Raw genomic sequence first — 15,000 nt, forward strand, 5'->3', positions numbered from 1 at the left:
TCCTTGGTTTACCTCTTCCACAAGTTCTCTCCACAGTTAGAGATCGGCAAAACATAAATATCTTGAAAAAGAATGAATCGCTTTTCTGTTAGGCAAAATATATAATGCAAATTTTAATGAAAGTGACCATTTATATATGTAGAAGCATGCTCAAGGATAACCATTTGATTCTGAATATTGTTGGATTTTAAAAAGCAGATATGCTGGGAAAAGCTTGTAATTTTTTTGAATGAAATTTTCTTGAATGAATGGATATAATAGTAAAAGTAAATCTTGAAGCAATTCTTGTTAATGCTTGGTTGCACCTTAGTGCAATATTTATGGATTCTCAAAAGATGTGGCTTATCTTATATCTATGATTGAATGGAAAATAGAAAATAAGTGGATTTAAAAAATCTTTGGCAATATTTGTTTGTGTATTTAAACAGAAAACTGGATTATACCACAAAATATTTCTTGGTCTCTTTTATGCTTGGGACATTAAAGCAGATTGTTTATTGCATTTTATCTATACAGCCACTCTTACAAAGAGTTTCGTTAGAGTAATGGAAGCACCTTCATCTGAAGATAATTAGGGATTATTGTATGTTGTGAATGGAATTAAATATTCTGCTCTGTCATCTCATGTATTAAGAGCAGTAGTGATTTCTTTAGATTAAGGTATTGGTGCTAGCTTTTTTGTAAATACTAGAAATGCTATTGGTATTAGACAAATTATGTGTTTCTCTCTATGCCATGAGGATCTTTTTTCTTGTCTGATGTCTGATGATTTATAGATTTTCTTGGGGTACAGTAATGATGGTAAATTTTTATTAAAGAGCTTTGAAAGTTATGACCTTTTCTAAATTTTACTCTCTTCAGCTAATTGAAAAGATCTGTTTCAAATGGTTCCAGTTCTTTAGTTGTTGGTGAGTTCTGTCTAAATCCAGACTTATTGTATACATATGTTTTAGGAGTATCTTTGTTGAAAAATAGGTCTACATTCTCATTCTTCTTGTAAAATCTTAAGATTCCACAATTAAAAATTTCAAGTATTTTTTTTTAGATAGAATAGATATATTTTTGATGGAAAAATTCAGTGGGTACTGCTCCATATTCTACTAGGGCTTTCCATCTGTAAACAATGCTCTTGCATAAAATTCAATCAAGGAACCAGAAAAAATTCACAAGCTTTTCTGAGCATGTTTTGTTTTTAAAAGAAACATGTCCAACTGAATTTAAATTCAAGAGGGTAATGCTAGAGCTTCTCCATATGTACATAGAGCTTTCATTCAAATTTGCACTGTAAATTATGCCTAGCTGAAAAATTATTCATTCTGTTTCAAAACATTTATGCTTTAAACAAAAGGTCTGTTGTAGGCATACTAGGCATACAACAACCCTTTAAACAAAGAGTTGTTGTAGGAAGACTTTAAAATACTTACTTTTCAACTATGCTCCCCCAGGAAGATGATTCCCAGAATATTCCAAAAAATGAGAACAATATGGATCTCATCTCCACAGTTTTTGAAAATTTATGGGTGTTTTAGCACCCATAAATTATCTTAAAAGTTTTGAGTTCTCTTCCTCAATGCAGAATATTTTTTATGCATACAAAATTATAATTATAAGTATTTTATGTTTTACACATGATAATGATGATGACGACAACAACGACAACGATGATGGTGATGATGATGATGATGATGATGATGATGATAATAATGATGTTACATACGTTTTCTCATACATTTTCTTACATTTTTACATTTACATATATACTCTTGTGTAGCTTTATCTCCTCCCTATTTTTCAAACAACAGATATCACCACCTTCCTCCTTATTTTTCAAATAACAGATATATCATCAACTAATAAGGTTTTTTTCCCCTTTTATCCAATCAGTGCTTCTTATTATATCCTAATATCCCAACTGTGTGTCTGTTATATGCAATATTTGTGTTCCATTTTTTTTTTTTATAATGCTCTCATGGTCAGAAACAAGAAACTTGGATAACAATTTATAAAGTTTCAAAAATTCAATAAATTTTCAAGCTCTGTTTTGAATACTGAGTTCTTTCTTTCTCCTACATGTTTACATTGAAGCATTTAAATGTGTGTGTATGTGCAAAGGTACATATATACAAATATATAGCCAGTTTACTCAGTAGATCATCTAAACCTCCATTCAAGAGATATGTAAATATTACTTGTTTTATAAAAAATAAACAACTATAAATTCAACTGGAAAAAAATACCTGGTTAAACAAGACTTAAGTGCCATAATGTTCAGATCAGGTATATTCTTTACAATGTTTCAGAAAAACTAATGTCTTTGTATATTTTTAAACCTGGTAGGCTTCCAGAACTGGAATGCAGTCAGTAAACATAGTGAAAAGCAACCATTATTCAACTAACAGTCATGTAATGGTGTAATGATCTGCTGTATAGAAAGAATACTGTACCTTAGAAATACAAGTGTATTTCAGAATGGATAAAAAATAATGGCAGTGATAATAGGATAAGGTTGTTGTAGCTTAATCAAACTTAGAAACTGCAATAATAACTGAGCATATAAGCATTAGAAATGTCCAATATAACCAGTTTTATTTTATATCATGTCGTCATTGTAATACTCAGAAGTTTGCTGGAGGTGTCAACTGCATAAACTAATAATAGTGTTATGTTATTAGAGAGATTGTTCTCTGCTGTATTCAACCTTCCTTGATTTCAAGTAACCAAAATTTGAAAATGTTACCTTTTAACTATTTAGCATTTTAACAGATCATGTCCAGCACAAGTATTCTATCTGTTTTATATTTGAACCAGCCAACTCTGGCCTCTCACATCTACCCTATGATGTCATTCTAAAAATTATACAATCACATCATCAAAATCTCAAAGCTATAGGATGAGGCATGATTAATTCAAGACAATGTGAATAAATAAACATTACATTTAAAAGAGAAATCTGAATGTTCATCACACAGAAATCAGATTTGACTATACTGAGATCAGTGATTATCCAATAAATTCTTTAATTTTGAAAAGTCATAACCCACTGGTCAATCAGCTTTAAATATATATTTGATAAGTCACCAACTTACTATTACTGCACCATTTATAAACATTTATATATCCTTGTATTGTTCTAGAAGTTCACTTCCATCTGACAAATTTAATACAACGTTGCATGCATACATGCATGCATACATACATACATACATACATACATACATACATACATACATACATACATACATACATACATACATACATACATACATACGTACATACATACATACATACGTACATACATACACACACACACACACACAATTCTCTTTTGGAATTCAATCCCTAAATACATATAAAGCTATATATGATAACATGTGAATATTGGGTTGAAAATCTCTTGGATAGAAAAAATCATTGGTTGCCTGTGGGACTCAAGCCCACATATCCTGTAGACATGACAAGTTCCTTAGCATTGCATCAAAACAATCCTTCAAGCTTTTCTGCCCATTACCAGATTTATATGTACTTTGAGGACCAATCACAAAAAAGAATTATTCCATGTTCTTTCAAAAGTTTGTGAATTCCTTTGACATTAACAAGGTGCACAATGTAAGAGTGCCCCTTTTATGCAGGTCTGAGGAATTGCCACTCTAATGTTTAAAACCATAAATATTGTGTAAATTTTCACTTTGAATTTTTGTGTGAACTGGCATTGAAATTAGATTTGGTTCTGAAATAATTGTAACTGATTATTAAAGATGTGGTAAAGTCTTTATTTGTCTTTGTCTTGTATTTGGATTATATTTTACTCTTTACCAAACTTACACAACAGTTTTACCATAGTGATACCAGGATTTTCTACACCTGAAGAATTTTGATATTCATCTGGAACTGTGTTGATAGTCAAGAGCTTAGGTTGAGTGCTGCATTGGAAATACCCTATCTTTCTACACTATTAGGACCGTTATATATATCATCATCTTATATATCATGTTTTTTGTCCATTTATCCATGCTTGCATGGGTCATATGGAATTTGTTGAGGTAGATCTTCTTTGGGCATATCCCCTTCCTGCCACCAACCCTCATCTATTTTCAAGTAAGGTAATAATGTCCTAGCCTATCGAACACTGAAACAGCCTGGACATAGTTATGAGCCTCTTTTGTTTAGTAAGATTGCACATGTCAAGACATGTTAAAAAGTCCAAACATGTTTTTGTGATTGACTATCATCATCTGTCTATGAGTGGAGAGGTGGTAGGTGTACTTGGGGCTAGGCACTTGCTTCTGAAAACAGACCAGGCTCAGCACAGGTAGTTCAGTTACTCTCTTTGCAATACTGTCAGCTGCAGTGGAAAAAAGTCAACCATTATATATATGTGTATATATATATGTATATTTATATATATATATATGTATATCTCTATCTATCTATCTATAGATATCTATATATATATATGTATATCTCTATCTATCTATCTACACACACACACACACACACATCATATATGTATTATATATGTGTGTGTGTGAATGTGTATATTTATATGATGTGTACATAAACTATGGAAAATAATTGTGTTGGTGAGGATGTTATGCAATATATTACATACAGTACATATATTACATGCATCGTATTCATATCTATCTATATATTACATAGATAGATATATCAAGTTTTGATTTTGTCACTTATTTTGCCAGTGAATTTGTTAACAAAATTTTTCCCATTATACACCCCAAAACATTTTTATCATAAAAAGGGGGGATTTATAAGTAATTAGTGTAGCAGCCATTGATCAAATGCTGTAATTATCTTACAGCTTTTAAAGCCTATTACTGTGTAAATTTTAAACAGATGTTAGTAGATTTTGTTATTTTTTTTTGCACATAGAAAATTAAAAGAAAGGAAAATGTGATTATTTTGACCTATTTCTGGGTTTTCTGGCCATTCATCAGAGAAAAACTATACGTATGTATATTATATAATAAATACATACATACATGCATGCATTGACCTTATTGTTGATGTGGGCACTCTAACTGAGATTTTTATCAACAATTATACCTAGGTGTCTGATATTATTAGATGCTGTGAGTGGTTCTCCTGAAGGAAGAGAGTATGGCTGTTTTAGTATAGTCTTTCTTCCAAAATGCATCAGCTAAAATTTTCCCTTGTTTAGTTGCATTTTGTTTTTGTCTTCCCATTGACTCACCGCATATAAATCAGACTGGAGTTGAGTTCGCTCTTCTTTATCATTGATGATTTTCTGGGGTTTAGTGTCATCAGCAAATATTTTCACTTTGCAGTGTTTTATGACATTGGAAAGGTCGTTTATGTAGATTATAAAGAGGAGTGGGCCCAAGAAAGTCCCCTTAGGGACACCGCTGGTGACTTTTGCTGGGCTTGAGTGGACTCCATTGACCACAATGTGTCTATCTATCTATCTATCTATATATATATATATATGTATGTATGTACCGGAGTAAAGCACATAAATGTGAAACAAGGTGGAAAAAAAGAGTACTCAAATACCAAGATTATGCAGGCAGAGGTCCTTCCAACAAAACTGTCCAATGAACAGGAGTGTAACAGTTTTTGTGATATTTCTGCTGCTTTTAAATAGTGTATATATGTATGTATATAAATATATATATGTATGTATATATATATATATATATATATATATATATATATAATATATATATATATATATATATATATGTTATTTAGAGATAGTAGTCCCCTTCATCACACCATATAAAAGAATTTTAATTTAATTTGATACTTACTACTCATTTCTCAGCTACACATGTTTCTTGTGGTTCTTTTACGGTTCCTTAAGCATGCAGTGTTTTACAGGAACCTTTCTTAAAATGTAACGTCAATCATCAGGCCTCTAAATAACTTTATCATAGTTTGATACCAAATACTATATTTTAATTTTAACATATAAGTATGTGTATGTGTAAATAGATTTGCCGGACCTTACTGTGCAAGCCATAATTTAATTCCAATAAGATTAGTAAAAATAAAAATTAAAATTAAAAAAAAAAAAATACAAATAAAAAATAAAAATTTACGAAAACTAAATTCTCATATAACTTATGTCTGTAAACATTCATATAAAATTAATAATATGTAGGAATAAAAATATATATTTGCATATATGAATTTGTATATGTGGATGTAATGTGTGTGCATTATGTATGTATGATTTACAAATGGTAAGATTTATTTGTTTCAGAAGAATATTCAACAGTATATATATTTGTAAACAGTGATTTGAGTACAAACTATAACAGGAACATACTAAGTGAATCAAATTTTGTTGCTCTTGCTTACCAGATAAATATGCTAATCATTTCATAACATGTATGTTACACCTTTTCCTCTCAAATGAAGCAAGTTTTAGCTATAGTACCAAGTACTTACATGAACTTCATTTTCACATACTGCCTATAGAATTTGCTTACTAACTTCATATAATTTCAGTTCATTTTTTCCCAATAAAATCTATCACACCAGAATACCTCAGTTTTATTCTATGTCCTTACGTTCTCATAAGTACATAGAACGTACCTGAAAAATCATAACTCTTTTATAAATGTATAACTAAGATTTATATATAAAAAGAAATAAGTGGGATATGTATGAGTGTGTGCATGTATAAAGCTAGAAGTGGAATGAATATATATTTATATATATACTCAAACTAAGCTACAAGAATAACTTTGGTAATTTGGTACGATCGTTTCACGCTACATCATTTTATTAAATGTTGTAACAATTTTCCATTAATACATAATTTTCATATCAATTGATAACATTATAGAGAAGGTATATATATATATATATATATATATATATATATATATATAATTATTTAAAATTTGTTTGAGCTATGAGAGTGTCACTGTCCTTGACTATACTGTTTTACAAGGTTTGCTTATTCTTATAAAAAGTTCTCTATAGCCAGTACTGTATTTATTATATAGTTTTATAAAAAAAAATGTTGCTTTCTTATTTTGATATATAATGTTTGAATCTATGATAGTATCCATCTGTACAATAAATTTCCATAATAAAATGTTTGCTTTCTCATACATGCCCTAAGATCCATTCATCTACATCTGTATAAATATTTTGGAAGGCATTCTCTAGATTAGCATGAGTAAAAGTTGGCACTTGAAAACCTCCAATGATGTGCCGTATCTTTGCATGGTACCTGTTTATTGAGTGGTGAATTGTGCTACCAAAAGATGTCATGGCTTGTTACCCAATTGTGACTTTCAGGAAGATATTTTGTATAACATAACCTTTTCACCTGAAAATCTATTGTAGTTGGAATTTTTGAACATATTTGAAAATGACACAAATTGAAAGACAGAATATTCAAGTAACTGATTAACCATCACTGAGCTGATTAAATTTTCGCATACTAAATTAATTTTTGCAGATACTAAATTAATTTTTTGAAATTAGCTGAAATTGATATCCCCAAGTTATGTACACAAATAATAACTTAAACATTTTTTGGTTAAATATAAGTTAACTCGGTTCCCATGTCTCAAGTGAGCATGTCATAGAACTGAGCATACCTGGTTCCCATACAGTAATGGTTAATGAGCATTTCAAACATAATGATAGAGAATAGGTTGAAATATTAACAAAAGTTTAGATAAAATAATATCACTTTTATAAGAATATTATCTTCTAGCATCAAGAATTTCAAGTTAATTTTTCAGAAAAAATTTTAATTAATTTCCGTAACCTGCTTTATCTTGAAATGGATGAAATTTTAAGAAGAAAAATTGTAAGAAGCTGTTCATTAGTAAATTTGATTGTAATAATTAAAGTGCAATATAAAGGAAGTGTTATTTGCTAGCAAGTTGCTTAAAGGAAACAATGTTGTTGCACTTGATACCAGTAAAGTTTTCAACATGTCTGGCATGAGAACTCTAATAGGCTCCCACTATTCTTTCTCTGTGTTAGCAATCTACCTACTGTTACCTCTGGTAACACTCATTTCATATGTAGATGTCTTTACTCTTCATCCTTCCTTAGCCTATTGCATATGGGCTATAGAATTTTTACTGTAGCATTCCATGCTTTACATTATTTACGTGGTTGCTGACATCATCAAATGGTTGGGTGATCAGTCTCTTTAACATGGCTGCCAATTTGATGAAGATAGTTGGAAGAATACACACAGATACATGAGCTAGTTCATTATTAAGCCAAATGCATGATGAAGATAATGTCAATTTAATTAGGCCATCTCCAACTAACAATTATGGAAAAAGTTGTTACAGATGTGGTTTCAAAACTTATATCTTTTCTGATCTTATGTGTCCACTAAAGAGAAAATCTGCTAATCATGTAAAAAAAAAAAGAAGTCAGTCACAAGCATATGTGAATCAGTGTGGCTCATTTGTTTATTTGAGTTTAGAGAGGATTGAGAATGATTGGAAATACACCTTATCATCCTTAAGCATATGTTTTAGTAACAAGATTCAGTAAAACCATTGGCAAAATGATCAAGCTCTCAATCTGGGAAGTGGAATAAAGATATTAGGAAAATCTTATTATTCTATTAAAACAATCCTCATTCATCAACAGAGATGTCACCATCAAATCATCTCTTATTTGACTAACATCTAGGACATGAAATTTCTGTAACAAACAAAAAGACAAGGGCAAACTAATGATATTACAGCAAAATCTAACATGAAAATATACTATGCTGATTTTAGAAGATATAGTACTGAGGCAGAGGAGTTAATAATCATATAATTTTAAAAAATTGACAAACAACTAACAAAATTTTAATTTGATTCAGAGAAAGAGAAGATCTCTAGATTGGTTGGAAACACTGATGTGGAACATGTCTAACATCCAAGCTGGTACTTTGAAGTGCAAAAGCTATATATAATATGTTTATTGACTGAATCAACTGATGAAAGTATCAATGAAGATAATGAGGTATCATAAGAGAGCAAACATCCCCAGAAATCATGTGAACCAAAGCATAATATGTATAAGTCTACAAGAATAAACAAGGCTATATCAGTAACTTGATACAGTTCTCCCTGTGAGTACAGTGAAAAAAGAGGAAAACGGAACAAATACATTTCATATGGTAGTCTTGCATGCTTCCCATGAATCTCATACTTACTATGTCATGTAACTTGTCCTGATGATCAAAGGATCAATGTTATTTAACACAGTTACCAGTTTAATGAAGATTGGTTTTTCCATTGAATAAAGCTTTCAAAGATAAAGTACCTCTTGTAATTGTGATTTTGCTTGAATAAACACTGCACAATAAAACTGTTGGTCTTGAATAAGTTCATTGTCAGACATATTATATGCATATCATCCACTGATGCCATGAACAGAGTCGTTGAGAGCATCTTATAAAGGCAACATAATGACAGTCTGTTTTGACAACACAAAAGTTCAATCACTTTAATTTCAGATTAGTTTCAGAAGCCCTAAAAATGGTCATGGCTGTTGTCTTCTTCCTCTGACATGGTGTCAAAAAAAGAAGAAAATCACTACACAGTAGCTAGGAAACAATTTTATACTTCACTCTTTCTAGTCATAAAAAACACACAACTTCACAAGATGCTTTAAATGCTAGACTTCTGAACCCTTCATGAGTTTTCAAAGAGACTTCCACATATTTAATATTACCAACAATGCAATAAAAAGACTAAGATTACAATTTGGTGCCAAGAAATACTTCAGCCTTGATTGGTTTTTAACCATTTGCAAAGCTCAAGTAAGGCTCCCATTGGAATACTGCTTACAGTTATTGAAAGGTGCTGCTGCTACCTGTGCAAATATTTTCAGCTGCATCCAAAAGAAAGCCACCCATCCGATTGGCAAAGATTTAATTACTGAAATGCTTCAACCACAAGCTCACAGACATGCTATTCCTATTCTTCCATTGCCAATACAATGACTTCTTCTTTGAACTAGTTCATTGCATACCTGCCTCCTTTCAAGTTCACTTACTTCACCACCTTCCATTTCCCTTACTGTCTTTCCAGTCCTAATCTAAATTTACCATTATATATATATATATATATATATATATATATATATATATATACACACACACAGAGTGTAACAGGTAAATTTGGACAAGTTTCAAATGGTTATATATCTAATTGTATAGATTTTGTTGGAGTCTAAATTTTAAATATTACCAGCTGGAATAATCCCTTGTACTTATTTTTCTGATTGAACAAATTATAAATGTTAATAAAGAACGAAACCGTAGAAGTGTTATTGCCAAATTATTCCATGCCAGCAAAAGTTAGAGTCACAAAATATGCCAAATCTACTATTTTTAGAGTTGTAGCCTATTTGAAGAAAAATCAGGGTGTTCAGAGAAAGATTCAAAGTCCTTGCAGTGACCAAGAATGCACACCTTACTTCTTAGCAGGACTTAAAAGGTTGATTGAGTTGAACCCATCAAAATCAATGGCAAAGTTGGTTCACGATTAAAGAATCAGTAAAATGACCATTTCTAGGGCTGTGGGACAAGACATCCATATGAAATTGTGTGTGAGGAGACAATGTAACCTCCTAACTACCTGCTCCAAAGCCATTTGAGGCAAAAGAAGGTCCAAAATTTCTTAGTCATCTGAAACATTGAGGCAGAGAAATCTGTATTTTCGTAGATGAAAAGTAGTTTGTAGTATATGAGGTTGTAATCCATCAAAACTCATGAGTCAAAGTGTACAGTCTTTCCCAAGTTCCTTCAGCTATGCATTATAGCAAGAATCCAGCTTCCATTATGGTCTTTGGAGCTGTTGCAAGTGATGGTAAATTGATGCCTCCTCATTTTATCGAAGTGGGTCTTAGAATCAATACAGTAGAGTATCTCAAAGAAGTTTTGTTGCCTTGGATTAGGAAGCATTGTGATACAAGTCGAGTCATGTTAGCACAGGACTCCGCACCCACATATTCTTTGGAAAGAGTGCAAGAATTTTTGAAGAAGGAATTGCCCAAATTTGTCCCTAAAGATATCTGGCACTCTAGCTTGTCAGATTTGAATCCATGTGATCTTTTTGGCTATGGGGCGCAGTTGAAACAATATCCAACATAACTTCACACAACTGTGTGTCTTCACTGAAGACTTTGATCAAGCGAGCTTTTGGCAAAATGAAAAAGGAAGGTATGCATAACATTTTCTTAATAGATTGAACTGGTAAGGAAAGCAAATGATGGTCACATTGAACTGAAATAATTGCTAAACACTCCACAATGGATTGGCATAAACATAAAAATTGTAGTGTTTGATTTTTCCGAGTTATAACCAATTATAATAAAGATATTTAAATGGTCCCAATTTAACTGTTACCCCCTGTATATATATATATATATATATATATATATATATACTAAATTTGATTACAGAGTGTGTTAACCTCATGAAGGGATGGTTTGCTCGAGGCTATAATAGGAGACACTTACCCAAGATGCCATGCAGTGGAACTAAACCTGAAACCAAGTGGTTGGGAAGCAAGTTTTTTACCACACAACCACACCTGTGCCTCTACACAGCCAGAGAGAGAGAGAGAGAGAGAGAGAGGGAAACAGAGAAAGAGAGAGTGAGAGGTAAAGAGAAAGGGAAAGAGAAAGAGTAAGAGCAAGAGATATAGATACACACACATATGTGTGTGTGTGTGTGTGTGTATATATATATCTATATATATATAGATATATGTTATCCAAACTGTATAGTATTAAATATCCATCACAGCTGGTTTTGCCTGTTGGTTTCGCATAAAGAATACAATGGAGTGTTAGGCAATAGACAGATTATATAACTTTATGCTCATCAGAGTTAGCCTATATGGAAGGGAATATGTTGACTGCTTTCTATTGTCAGAAGTGGAAGTGGATTAGCACAACCAGTCAGCAGTTGTGAAAAAGGTGATGGAATGAAAAAGGGGTCAGGGGATTGGTTTAGGAGTTATGTCCCTTGGTTGGGTATGCTGTGAAGCCCGCAAGAATTATCTTGAAGTGGGGAAAGTGTGTATTATTAATGTGGGGATGGGGTGTGTGGTATGTGTAGTGGTGTCATATGTATAATTTGTAGGTACATAGAGCTGTGACCATTGGTCTGTTTTCTTTCTATAAAGGATAATGTTGTGGGGGTTGGGTTATGTTAGCATGGGTGTGTAATGTGTGTGTGGGGGATTTGTGTATATGTGGAGGTACAATATGTGTGAAGGGGTATAAGTTGGTGGGGAGGCAGTTTATCTTGTAGGTAGTCCACCTTATAGGGGTGAGTGTATGTCCGCCTTATAGGGATGTGTGCTTGTGTGTACATGGGTACCTTGGTGTCTGCTTTGGTCAAACACTTATATATATATATATATATATATATATATGATAGGCAACTAACAATTTATATAATATAAACTTTACTAGTACAAGATCGAAAATCAAACAGAACTGTCTAAAAGAGTAAAATCCCATATCTGTTGTACTTGTAAATATATAATATTAAGTTTATATCTGTGTATGTGTGTGTGTTGTTAATTCTTGCACAAATACTTACACAAATCATAAGGATCCATATGGCTGATAGCCAATTCTGTTATCTGCAGTGTTAAGTTGATGGAAGATAAATTCCCCCTTCCTATTGGATAAAATACTAGTCTATTGCTTGTATTCTTTTCATTATTGCCTGGTCTATATTTCCCCCTAGATAAGTAAACTGAGGCAATGTGGAATTAAATATCTTGTCAGAAATACAGCCAAAACAACTGCAGTACATTTGAACTCAGAGACTTTATGCTGACAGTCCAATTCTGTGTGTGTATGTGTGTGAGAGAGAGTGTGTGTGTGTGTGTGTGTGTGTGTGTGTGTGTGTGTGTGTGTGTGTGTGTGTATGTGTGTGTGCGTGTGTGTGTGTGAGTGAGAGATAGAGTTGATTGTACACTTGAGTTGTTCTCTGCAAGTCTACAATTCACCACCAACGTTTTATTCATTCATTTTTTTTGCGATTGGGTCAACATTTGGTTTTAAAAGGGTCTAATTCAATGTCTATTGGTTGTACTTCAGCTTTTTCTCACAGAGGTTTAGCCTACATCATCTCCTGTTGGAGTTTATGCCTTTGAACAATTGAAAGACATCTTCCCACCAAGGGTTTGAATTCAGCATTGCATATTATTAAAACATTCATCACTTATTTATCCACTAATCTTGCAGCCTGCCAAGAATGGCTTATACCCCTATGGCTTATACCCCTATGGCTTATACCCCTATGGCTTATACCCCTATGGCTTATACCCCTTATGGCTTATACCCCTTTATTTGCTGCTAGTGTTGGGCTATTAAGAATCAAGTATTTGTCAGAGGCAAAGCACAGTATTTGTGCTTTACAAACTGCTAATGTTGGGAGGGGTTAGTCAACATCCTATCACTTAGACTATTTGTGACTCTACCTCACAAACAGTCTGATTAGTAATTAGTTCATGTAAAAACTGCAATTGAGATTGAAATTGCATTACATATATAGAGTTTAAAACTATAGCATATTATGGTGGCACTCTGGTCATTTCAAGTAACTACCTAAAAGAATACAAGAGGTATAGATTTTATGAATGATTAATTATACAATTATTAATATTATATTAAGTCTGGCAAGCACCATAGTATAGGTGGTAAGCTCCTCGTGAACTGGGTTTTTGTTTCAGTTTTGATTTCTTTCTGGTTGAACTATTTCAATTACTCTGATTATGTTTTTAGAAGAGGGATGAATGTTACAACTTCCTAGAATTCATCAGATTTTTTTTTATCTTTTAATGGATACCTGCTCTCAAAATGTCAAGTAATTCTTTGTGTTTATTATACTACTGTGTGGAATGAACAAATAGTTATCATTATCATATCAAGTAGGTATATCTAGGTATCTCCAAGCATTGGTGTTAATTTAGAATATACACAGATTAGATCAGAGGAGGTGGGTTCACTTCTTGTTAGAAATTTAGTATTTTAGAACTATTTGTTTTTATCTGATCTGTAGTTCAGTTGTTAGTAAGAGAATGTTCATTGTTTTCAGGATATGTTGAGAATATGCTGTGTACTTTAATGGTTATACTGCAAAAATATATGTATACATGAATGTGTGTGTGTTTTTGAGAGCTACCTGATATGATTGTTTCAGATTTTGGCAAAAGCTAGCAGTTTTAAGGAGAGAGGGTTAATTGATTACATCGACTCATTACTTAATTGGCACTTCATTTTATTGACCTCAGAAAGGCAAAGTTGACTTTGACAGTATTTGAACTCAGAACACACAGTCAGAAGAAATGCTGCCAAGCATTTTATCTGATGCTCTAACGATTCTATCAGCTCTCTGTCTGAAATAAATGGTTTCTAATTGTAGGCACAAGGCCAGCAATTTGGAGGGGACAGGGTTAATATGATCAACCTTTTAGTACTTGACTAGGTGGTGAGCTGGCAAAATCATTAGTACATCGGGCAAAATATTTAGTGACATTTTGCCTGTCTTTTATTTTGGATTCAAATGCTATCAAAGTTGACTTTATCCTTCATTCTTTTGGGGTTGATAAAATAAGTACCAGCTAAGTACTGAAGTTGATGCAATCAACTTGCCCCTCCCCCAAAATTGCTGGCCTTATGCCAAAATCTGAAATCAACCTTAGTACTTGACCAATACTTGGTTTTATCAACCTCAAAGGATGAAAGGCAAAATTAACCTCAGCAGTATTTTGATCTCAGAAAGTAAAGAAGTAAAGAGCTGGAACAAATACCACAAAACATGTTCTCTGATGGTCTAATGATTCTAGCTTGTTGCTTTAATAATGATGATAACGATAATGATAATTTTAAATCACATCCAATGACTTCTGTTTGTTTTCCAGTACCAATTATTTCATGAAACTATATTATTATTTTTTCATCAAAACTTTAACCTGCTTAGAAAAAAAACAAAACAAAAAAAAACATTTC

The 15,000-nt window shown here is 32.2% G+C and overlaps 1 protein-coding gene across 5 annotated transcripts in view; it reads left to right on the plus strand.

The window, feature by feature from the left end:
• The window catches only part of LOC115228020 (voltage-dependent L-type calcium channel subunit beta-1), a 306,373-nt gene that overhangs the window by 89,080 nt on the left and 202,293 nt on the right, over window positions 1-15,000 (plus strand). The window lies entirely within an intron of this gene.

Source organism: Octopus sinensis, linkage group LG2, assembly GCF_006345805.1.
Source record: "Octopus sinensis linkage group LG2, ASM634580v1, whole genome shotgun sequence".
Classification (NCBI taxonomy): domain Eukaryota; kingdom Metazoa; phylum Mollusca; class Cephalopoda; order Octopoda; family Octopodidae; genus Octopus; species Octopus sinensis.